This window comes from Pocillopora verrucosa, chromosome 3, assembly GCF_036669915.1.
Source record: "Pocillopora verrucosa isolate sample1 chromosome 3, ASM3666991v2, whole genome shotgun sequence".
In the NCBI taxonomy this organism is placed as follows: domain Eukaryota; kingdom Metazoa; phylum Cnidaria; class Anthozoa; order Scleractinia; family Pocilloporidae; genus Pocillopora; species Pocillopora verrucosa.
Genome location: NC_089314.1, coordinates 14,107,569 through 14,118,542, shown reverse-complemented (window position 1 = coordinate 14,118,542; position 10,974 = coordinate 14,107,569). Strand labels below are relative to the sequence as shown.

At 35.9% G+C, this 10,974-nt stretch overlaps 2 pseudogenes; both read right to left on the bottom strand.

Moving 5' to 3' along the window:
• Positions 1-2,876: 2,876 nt before the first annotated feature.
• On the bottom strand, positions 2,877-5,091 carry LOC131773344 (ATP-dependent DNA helicase PIF1-like; annotated as a pseudogene).
• Positions 5,092-7,236: 2,145 nt separating this feature from the next.
• On the bottom strand, positions 7,237-8,698 carry LOC131770685 (piggyBac transposable element-derived protein 4-like; annotated as a pseudogene).
• Between the last annotated feature and the right edge of the window lie 2,276 nt (positions 8,699-10,974).

The following is a 10,974-nucleotide window of genomic DNA, read 5'->3' as shown; positions in this document are numbered from 1 at the left end:
AGCAGCAAAAAATAAATAAATAAAAACAAGAAAAATAACAAGAAAATGACAAAAAAGAAAAGAATAAAAACACCAGGATTAATGAGAGTTTTTATCGTGGGCGCAACAGGTTATTTTCAGCACATTTGAAAAAAGTTATAGTCTGCCTTTAGTAGACTGTAAGCATTCCCTCTTTGTTTAAGAAAAAGCGAAAAGAAAAGTAGAGGAACGAAAAATTGGCCTGGCAGCAAATCTGGGTTTCTGGGCGGTCATTAATAAAACGCGCTTTTTTTTTCACAGTTTAGTTATATTTGAGTGATTTAGTTTTCTTTCATCTTTCCGTCCTTAAATAATCATAATCACAGTTTATTTAATATTATATATCTACAAACTGGAATTTATATTATTTTAAGAACTTAACTGACCCGTGAAGCCCTAAGTCTAGCAATCATAGAAATCCATTTACAGCGCCGTAAAAAAATTGAAAGTTTTTATCGTGGATAGAGCGTGTCATTTGTAGCACAGACTAAAACGAAAAAAAAAGTCAGGGTCTAGCTTTAACAGACCAGAGAGCATAAAATAGCTTTAGTTTTGGTGGAATTTGGGTACTCCCACTTCTTCGAAGAAAAAGCGGCAAAAGAAATCACGTTAAGAAAATTAGCAGCTAACGAGGCTGACGCGGACCCACAATTAACCAATAAAATATAATATAGTAAATAAAAAAATTTACCCTATTATATTGAAATATACAACTGATCAAAAATAAATAAAGCATCATATCTATAAAATAAAGTACATTGACAAAATAAAATTGCATGTTGCCCAATACAATATAAGAAATATTTAAAGTATCTAATAATAAGCAAACTCGCTTTCCTTATTCTTTATAATCATAGCCTCCTTTTCGAACGATAAATTATGGATATGAAATGCAGATGTTTTTCAAGTTTATTATGCTGACTCCAGAAAGCTCAACTTTGGTATTTATTAAGTTCCATCGGCAGTTACTTAGTCCTGGCTATTTTTCTGTCCCAGTTTATGTGTGATTTAGTTCTCGTTCGCATTTTTCATCCCTATATCGATCATCATCAGTCACTTACATTCATCTATTTTTATCAGTGTGATTTCGTTATGTTCGCAGTTTAAATGAAAGAAGGATCAAACAACTGACATGTAACATTTATTTTGACAAAAACCTTTTTTATTTCTACTCTCAATATTTTGATTTTGCAGCGCGCCCCTAAAGAGCCTTTTGTAATGTTTGCTTTCGAAAACAGTATTTTTTAATAAATAAAGCTTTAGTTCTTATTACCTTATTACTGTAATAAGTTTCGAGAACTGCAAATGTCAATGGGCTCTTTAAAGTCCAACATAAACATTAGTTTTGTTGTAATAAAAGTTTCAAGTAATGTGGACGGGTTTATTCTAAAATATCCAGTTTAAAGTTTGATGTAGAATCTATTAGTAATTTCACATTTTCCAGGTTAAGTAGTCCTTCTTTGAGTTCATCTGTTGTGTTTTTGCATGACAGATCTACTTTGTTGATCAACATTTTCATGACGTCTGTAAAGGCTGTCAGCCAGACATCTTTACCATCGATTTGTGCACATAAATGTGCAGACATGCCCTTTTCACATGCTTTGACCTTTTGACAGGTGCCACAACTAGTACAAGTAATGACTTTGCAATAAACAGCATATGGCATTTTCTTTTTGCAGTTTGGAATCTGACAAACCATGAAGGTGTTTACTTTATCTTTGAATTTAAATTCCTCTACTGTTATTGTCTTTTTAATGTTGGTTAACAACTCTTTTCCTTTTATGTCTTTCAGTAGGGTATCAATTGGAGTGAAAGTGGTTTCTGTTGTTGTTCCGAGGTGCGTCTTCCCATTGAAGTTTTTGACACTGAGATTCTTCATGTCATAGCTTTGTACAGTGGTCATCGCTGTAATAGTGTCATCCCAAAGATGGATGATGGCATTGCCTGTTTTGTCTTCGAGAACACAGTCTTCTTTTACCCTCCCTTTGGAACTATTTCTTTTTACAAGTTCTTTTGGCTCCAAAGAACCCATTGTTAAGGTTGCCTTTATGTTCACTCTTTGGTCTCGTGTTAGTTTGTCAAGCTATTGTAATGTAATATCTGTGGCAGATGAGTCAGGGAGGTTGGCTGATGATGAAGTGCCTGCAGGAGAATGCTCTTTGCATGGATCAAAATTGACATCACTTGAATTAGCTTTGAGGAGTGAGGTGTACTGGTTTATGAAGATTTGGCCATCATCTTCCCTGGTACTCAATATTTTAGAAGGTGACTTTGTTTTCTCAAAGTGAATGGCTTGCTGGTGGGTTTTCTGGTCAAAGCCAATGACTTTAGCAAACTTATCTGGAGATGTTTGGAAGCTAAATGTATAGTAATCTGTACCAGATTTTCCTTTTTTCGTTGATGACACTGAGTCCACAAAACCAGGTGGAGTATCTGTAAAAAGAAACACACAAAAAATCAGAACTGAAGTAAATGAAATTGGAAGATTATAAATGGAAAATTTAGTTTACATATTCTTGTGAAGTGGGAAAATAACAATAAGAGTACAAACCTTTTCACTTTGATGCCATGGATCTGTGAATGTAAAAGCACTGAAAAAAAAAAAAATTCCAAATGTTATGCACCAGTTGTACTAATGATTGCTTGGTTTGAGTAATTGATATACTTTGCTTCTCAGAAAGTTGTCGTTGTATAATAATGGTTATAATAAACTTATTATATTTTACAATTTATTTACACGCAAAAAGTTGTTTGTTTAGTGTATCATGAGAAAAGGAAGTGAAATTTCAGTCAGTTACTTGCCATGAATTGAAATATGAATTGGATGATGAAGTTAATACATTGATTTGTAGTTGAGTTTAGTGAATGGAATTTAAGGTGGTATTGTTTGCCAACATAGAAAGGCGCTCTTCTTCTTGTAGCCTGAACTGGAAGTTTGATGCATTCTTTATAGTTTTCAAACGTTCAAATGACATTGGCTCAATAACAGAAGAATCTAGTATTTTCACCCTACTGATTGCAACATATGTCATGCCTTCTGTTCGTTCTCGTGGACCAATATCTATCCAAGCTTTTTCTAGAGTGAGTCCTTGGATTTTGTGTATTGTTGTAGCCTAGGAAAGCCTTAAAGGTAATTGCTGTCTTTCATGAAAAGTATCAAGTGAATGAGATGTTACTGTGATAGGGCACACTGGCACACATTTTGATAGTAACTCAGTAAATGATGGCCCTGTATAATAGTCAAATTTAACCATAACTGCTATTGGTAAATCTGGTGGTGAGTGATTTTCGGCAAATATGATGTCTACAACTTTTCCAGTAGCTCCATTACACAGTCCAACTTCTGGCCATAAATTCATTGTAAGCATTACGGAAGCATGTCTGGCAAGAAATAAGATAGGTACTAATCCAGACATTTCATCAGGAGGTAATGATTTAGCAGTGGAAGATGAATGGCGAGCTTGAATGCAAGCTACTGGTTGAGAAAGCTTCAGCAGTTCTTGGTGATTGTACGCAGCAACATCATTGTTACCATAAAATAATTTTATAGCATCGTCAAATTCATTTAGATTTGCAACCAGTGATGGTTGACGAGATAAAAGAAGTTGCCAGTCTTGTTCAGTAGAATCACCAGTGCGAAGACGCATCAATAAATTTTTAAAGGCAAGCTGCATAGCACTGGAGCCCTGTACCCTCTGATTGGCAGATAATCTTACTACTTTATCAAACATTAAATATGCAATGTTCCCTTGTTTGCCAATAGGTCCTGTGGGCTTTGTATGATATGAAGGTTTGTCTGCAACAGGTGGTAACTGTGCTGGATCACCTACCAAAATAATAGATTTTCCCCCAAAAATTTCATCATGTAGTCCAGTTGCTTGCCTGCATCGTTTGTCAGTCCAGCCAAGCAATGTCTGGCCGAGAATAGAATACTCATCAATTAAGATATATTTAACATCACGTAACCGGTCTTGCAACCTTAAAAGAGACTTTCCTTTAAGATCATTGTTACCTCTTGGACCAACAGGTAAATTTAATACTGAATGAATTGTTTTGCCATTAATATTAAATGATGCCTTTCCAGTAGTGGCAGTCACAATGCAAGATTGCTGTAGTAGAGATCTTAAAGCACTTATAAGGTAACTTTTGCCAGTTCCTGCAAATCCATTTATTATTAAAAGTAAGGGTGGTTCTTGGCTTGGGCTTTCGAAGTGTTCTTTAACTGAATTGTATGCAAGTGCCTGCATATCACTGAAAGTATTGATGTTTATGTTGTTGAAAGGGTTATTTGAAGTTTGATAAATATATGTTTGCTTTTGAGAAATTATCCAGGATGGCATTTCAGCTATTTGTTGTGAAATATATGGGTAAGAGGCTGTCTAGTCTAGTCTGCCAATTATGTAGTGAGGAAGCTTCAGGATCACTTGAATTGTTTGAAATAGAAAAGTCTGCTAAAATCATCCATTCTTCACGTTGCTCTGATTCAGTATACTTTTCAGTATGTAAATCAGAATCAGAATATTCCTGTAAACCTTCAAGTTTGTCATGCCAATCAGGAACATAGTTTTGGGCATACTCTGACTGCAAGAATGTTTTCCACTGACTAATGAATAGTTCATCATTTTCCTGTTTATTTCCCCATGCATCTTGTGGTGTTGTTTTCCATGGCCTATATCTCAATAATTGATATTTACAGTACAAGGCAAAATTGGGGCTTTTTATGCTTGAAGAATATGTAGGAAAAACCCTTGGAATTAGGTTTTTAGGCTGAGTAACCAATTTGCCAGAAACGAGTTTGTACTTTGTTGCAAACTCAAGAAAGTTCATATTTGTCAAGTTGCATTTTAAATCTGCTCGATATTTGTCTCGTTGAGCATATGTATGAAGTAAGCTATCTGTTGTTACTACTTCATTGGGTGCATCAGACAGGTTAAGTCTATGGGAGCCATTCAAGTTCACAGGAAATACTATGAAGGATGAGCTGACAAAATTAAGGGAAAGCAAATGGTGCATTGTTTCCTGTGCAGAAAAATCTCTCTGACCTAGTGTTTTCATGACAGTTTTCTTTATCATTGTTGTGGCATCAGCAGTTGACTGACAGTTGTGAACAATAGCACTGAATGTGTTCTTAAGGAGGTGAGATCTTGTTTCACTCTTTGCTGCATACTTTGCCAGATACTCAACACAGGCCTGGTAATCTACAACAAGTTGAATATCACAGTTTGCACGCCAGCCTTGAAGCTGAAGTCGTTGGTGACTGTTGAGTCTGGAGTCATTCCTTTTAGTTACAACTTGTATTTTATATTTTGGTGTGTTATCCTTGGAATGAATAAGTTCAAATTGTAATGAGGTTTTTTCATTATGTTGAAATGAGAAATTAAACCTGCATTAAGGTTCTTTTTCATTTCCTTTTTTTCTTAAACAATAGCTGGTACTGCATCGAGTGTGCCTTTGAATCATGTTTAATAAATCGATGTAGTCATTGTCAGATTCTTTAATATCATTATAGTTTTTTTGACAAGGATGAATAATTGGTTTTATCCAATTGCCTTCATCTGGAGGAACTGGGTTACAAGCAGAGAGAATCCAATCATAGTACTGGCAGATTTCTTCACTAGCTATTTTCCCATTGATTACAGTTAAACTGTCAGGTGTACTTTCATCTTCAGGAACATCTGCCAAGTATCCTTTTAGTGCAGTGTCACTCAATTTGCACAAATCTGGATCATTGTTTAATTTTGCAACACCGTGACAATGAATACTACCTCTGGACTGATATTCGAATCTACACCAATGCCATTTGGCATCAAGTGTGTTATACAACCAATGTTTCATAAAGCTCTTTAACCGTTCTGTATAGAACCAATCAACTATGTGAGGGTTATCAATAACATTCTGGTGTCTTACATCAGGAGAATTCTCATTGCCATTTGTATTACAGGTATTTTGAAAAAGGTCATGTAATTGTGGCCAGTGCATATCTGCTGAGGAAAATGTGAAAAAGAAAGTTGGAGCACCCACATGTTGGATGATTGCTTTTAAATCTTCTTTTGCCTTAAACCAATCGGCCTGAACCAGTTATATTGGTGATGTACCGTGCCAATTTTGTCATCAAAAGATTGCTTTGATTATTTGTAATCTGTCTCTTAACTCTTGCAATGTTAAATGTTTTTCTCCCGGATTTTTCTTAAAAAATATTCCAGTTTGTTAAAGAATTTGTTTACGTTGAATCATATTTAAAGCCCAGTAAGAAAATCTTGAATGATTTGCAAAACGATGACACCATTTATTATCTTTTTTCTCTCCAAATTTAACCCTTTCACTGCCACAGTTCTGACAAAGACTGTTTTCTGACTGCCAGGTTTTTTTTTACTAGTAACCTCAAAAAATCACTCTCAATCTTTAATGGCTTATATCTCAGTCAGTTTTTAAGATATTAAAATGAAATTTTCAGGATAGTATCTGGAATAAACAAATATTTTTCTACGTTGTCAGGGGGGGTGATCGGGTCATGTGACCTGACTTTCATTGCAAGGCATTATGGGTTTCTTAAAAATAACTATTTTACATTAAATTTCCCTTTCATTTCTCTTTGTATTTTTTACCTAAAACACTGAAAGGACTTAACTCAGCTGAACAATCTCTTCATCATAACTTTACAAAGTTACATTCAAGCATAAAGGCTAATATTCTTCCTAAAAAGTGATTTTTAGCAACAAGTTTGCTGTTGCACCACTAACAAATAATGACAGTGAATTTTATAAAGACAAAGAAACAAATATGTCTTAATATATTCTCCATCATAACAAACATGAGGGTTTATGTGTCATATCAGACAGTGTGTTGTGTACAAGTGATACTGAGCAGTACCATAGTGTAATGTTTACAAGTTATACTGACGCAAAGTGTGATAACGTTCAAAACAAGGAACAATGCATAATGCTATATCACACTGCTTGCAATAAAAAGAAGTTTGCACCCTTTTCTTATTTTTCCTGTCAGAGCAAACCCGACAATCAAGTTTTTGCTTGGGGTTCTCATTTTTTCCTAGGAAATGGTGTCCAGTAAGTCTTAGAGGGTCTGGGGTATCTGAGGGCCTCCCATTTTGAGGCTGAGGCGGGTTCCAGTCCCTCAAAAGCCCAGTTATTACTTGCTCTCTAAACTTTTTAGGGTTAACTCTTTTAGTGGAGTTTGCCTTCTTGTAAAGAATAAACCCATTTACGAGGGCAATTTCCCTGGCCCTATGGAAAAGGGTATGATACCATTTGACACACTTGTGAGGAAATTGGTATGTGCCTAGCATTTGGTCAAGGGTGTCGACCCCACCCATGTTTGAATTGTATCGATCAGCGATTACTGGCTTTTCAACTTCCCTATAACCCCCTTCCCCATTCTTACTTCTAACAGCCTTGTCTACTGTCAAATTATTCTCAACAGTACTCAAAAAGGTAACATGTTTTGTGTCTTGCCATGCACAGGCAACAAGATTATCTGAACGCATAAAAACAGGCGGTTCTCCCTTTTTTAGAGACAATCTTGATGGCAAGAGCTCTTTTGGCATTTGTTTCCGATTTACTTTCACAGTTCCACAGGCACCAATGTTCTCTTGCTCCAATTTCTTGAATAGAGATGGAGCAGAATAATAATTGTCCATGTAAACAATGTGGCCCTTGTCCTCGTATCCTTGCACTAATGACAAAACAACCTGTTCCGAAAGGCTGACCCCTTTATATCGAGGAAATGATGCTTTGCCAGTGTAGACAATGGACCTCAGGCAATAGCCAGTTTTTGCCTCAGCAAGCACAAACTGCTTGACCCCCCACCTTGTGGGCTTGGTTGGAAGGTACTGCCGAAAAAATAGTCTCCCCTTGAATTTGACCATACTTTCATCCAAGGTAAGGTCACGTGCTGGCTGATACCACTTTTCATAAGTTGGGTTGACTATGTCCAACAAAGGTTGAATCTTGAATAAAGGATTGTAACCTTCTTCACCCCTGGCAATTTGGTTTTCAATATTGTTAAAATGCAGAAATGCTTGTAACAGTTCAAACCTGTTGCGTGACATCACAGATGAAAATGGCAGGGCTGTCAACCAAAATCCACTCCAATAATCAGCATGGGCTGGTTTCTGGCAAAGCCCCATTGCAATTTGCAAAGCGAAAAAGGCTTTTATTTCATTAGGAGATGTGTCTTTCCAGGCTCGGAAACGAGAACAAGGCTCAAAATCAGCAGGCATATCTAAATACTGTTGTGCATACCTGTTTGTCTCCCTTGAAATCAGTTCAAAAGCTTCATTTGGGAAGAAGAGATAAAAAAAGTCGACTGGGACATAATTAGATGCATCAACAAGTATTCCCGGCCATTTGTCAAAATTTTGAAGCCATGTGGACTTGAACGGATCAATATCCTCGTAAAATTCCCACTCTATTTCTCGCTCACGAGCGATACCACGTCTAGCTCCTCGTGCTTGCTGCAAATTTTCCTCGTCGGCTGACATGTCTGTGTCGAAATCATCAATGCTATTCTCCATTTCACCTTCGGAAGCCGATTCCATGTTGATTTCAGTGTCACTGGCGCTTTCGCTTTCTGAACCACTTGCTTCTTCTTCCATTTCAGAGTCACTGTCGCCAAAAATAGTATCCAAAGCCTCTTCAACAGTAAACCTTCGATTAGACGCCATATTTAAATGCCCAAAGTTGTAAACAAATAAAAAATATGGATTTCTCGAGTCAAATATGAGCTAAATTTGCTTCGTTTCGAGTCAAAAATGAAACCAGCACGTGTTTTGATTAACCTGATCTAAGAAGCTATTTCATTGGTTAGTTAGAACAGGGACTATGATTCGTTCATTTTAATGCTATTGTTTGGGCGACTAAAGTCGCCCATGGCGGTCTATAGGTAAGGCGACTAAAGTCGCCCATGGCAGTGAAAGGGTTAATAAGGTGTTTGATCTTTTCCTAAAGAGTAACATTTTTTAACAGGGACGGGTTTGTTGGATCCCCTTCACTATGTGGAAATAGTGTTGGGAATGCCAGTGTAGCCAAAAATGCGGTGGTAAATTTATTTAAAGGGTTGTCGCTTGAACTTGACCAGTTAATATGACCTTGTAAAACTAGCTGATTTATTGAATGTTTTTCCTGTTGTTGGCTATTATTTATTGGAAGAAAGCTTGAAGTATCGACAATTGTATTATAAACATTGTCGTCTTCTTCATAAACAGGGCCATGATCTGGACCACAGTTAAGGGTATCATCAATAACATGATATATGATCAGTGTTGATTTTTGGCTTTTAAAGGCAATTTCTTGTGAAATTTGTAAAGAAACATGTTTTCCTTGTATTTAGGAACATTGCTAAGTCCTCATCTTTATCTCAATTTCAGCTTATTATCTCTGAGAGATGCAGGTTACCTGCAATTTCCTTTTGGATTGCATTAACCCATGTTAAGACTGGGCCTGTTTTTCTTGCATGGTCTTAATATACTTCATCATGATCTTAGTTACATGTTTTCATGCTTTGCTTCCTTTGGTCCAGTTTCATTTGAAGGTACTTCATTTTTATTCTTCACACTGTTTTTTCATTTTCTTTTAATTATTTTTTTGATGTAATATTTGTATTCCTCACCTGGTAGTGTGGATGACAGTTTGCCATCAGACTGCAAATCTGGGACATTTCCTTCGAATGTCACCTGTGGGAAAAATAAGGAAGGCCATTAACTGACCCAGAAGTAACAAGTCTGATTTCCTCACGATTAGCAACTTCAAAATTAATGCTTAACCCTATGAATAAAACTAGCACATAAAATGGTAAGAAGAGTTTGAGAACATTGATAATTATGGTCATTATTGCATCTATTATTGGAGTATGAAGGTTGTGATGGGGTACCAAATATAGCATAATGAAACATAACAGAGACAATGAAACAACAGAAAATACTGGTTAGCTCATTTCTGCAGAAAGTGAAACAATTTATTTTAAATACATCCTGCAAGGGAACAGGAGATCAACACTATCAAAGTCCCTTAATAATGAAGAAACATATCTATGCACACACTCTTTACAGTACACAATATCACAATAAAATGGAAATATTCTACTAAAATATTAATGTTTAGCTGGTTAAATTTTAGGAAAGTTTTTAAACTTTGACCTTTTGTTAAGTTTATTTGTCTTTTATCTCCAAAAAAACTAAAATATGGACAGTTATTCAATACCTTCTCTCCCAGATTTTGAGTTTGCTTTTGTTATCCAAAAGTATATGTTTCCATTAATTCTACATAGAATATTTAGAATCCTGATGATTTGATAAAGGGAGAAACATCTTTGATTAATAATTTAATCACTACATAATGTGAAATACAGTATGTGTGCATTGCACAATGGATATGGAAAAATCCTGAATACCTCTGTGATGTTTAGTGAATGATCTTTGTGCTTTGAATTTTAGCATAACGTATGATTGTAAACATAGAAACCAGTCAGTTGGGGCCACTTTCGTTCTTAAAAAATTGTCATGTGGGCATACATTGCACTAGGTCGCCATGACCACCATTGATGTCACCCATGTGATTTTAAGCAATATACACATGGAATTTTAAGCCACTGTTCATGCCATGTGTATCTTACTAAGGAAAAGATATCTGTTGAGCGTGATCTACAGAATATTAACTAGAATATTGATGTATATATTTGTCGTGGTGACTTGGTGTAAGCAAAAAGCCGTTTTAGTAGAGAACAGTGTGCTTTTAGTAATAAAAATAACCTTAAGAATCATTGATAGTCACCTTATCACATCAGGTATGTTGTCACCTTTGAGGATCACTATGACCATGCTCCTCCTGTCAGACCTGGCCTGGTGACACATCTAGATGCACAAATTTTATAGATTAAAGTAGAGTAAAATTTAACATCATAGCCTTAACATGTCAAATTTTACATTGACTTGTCATTTCTTTT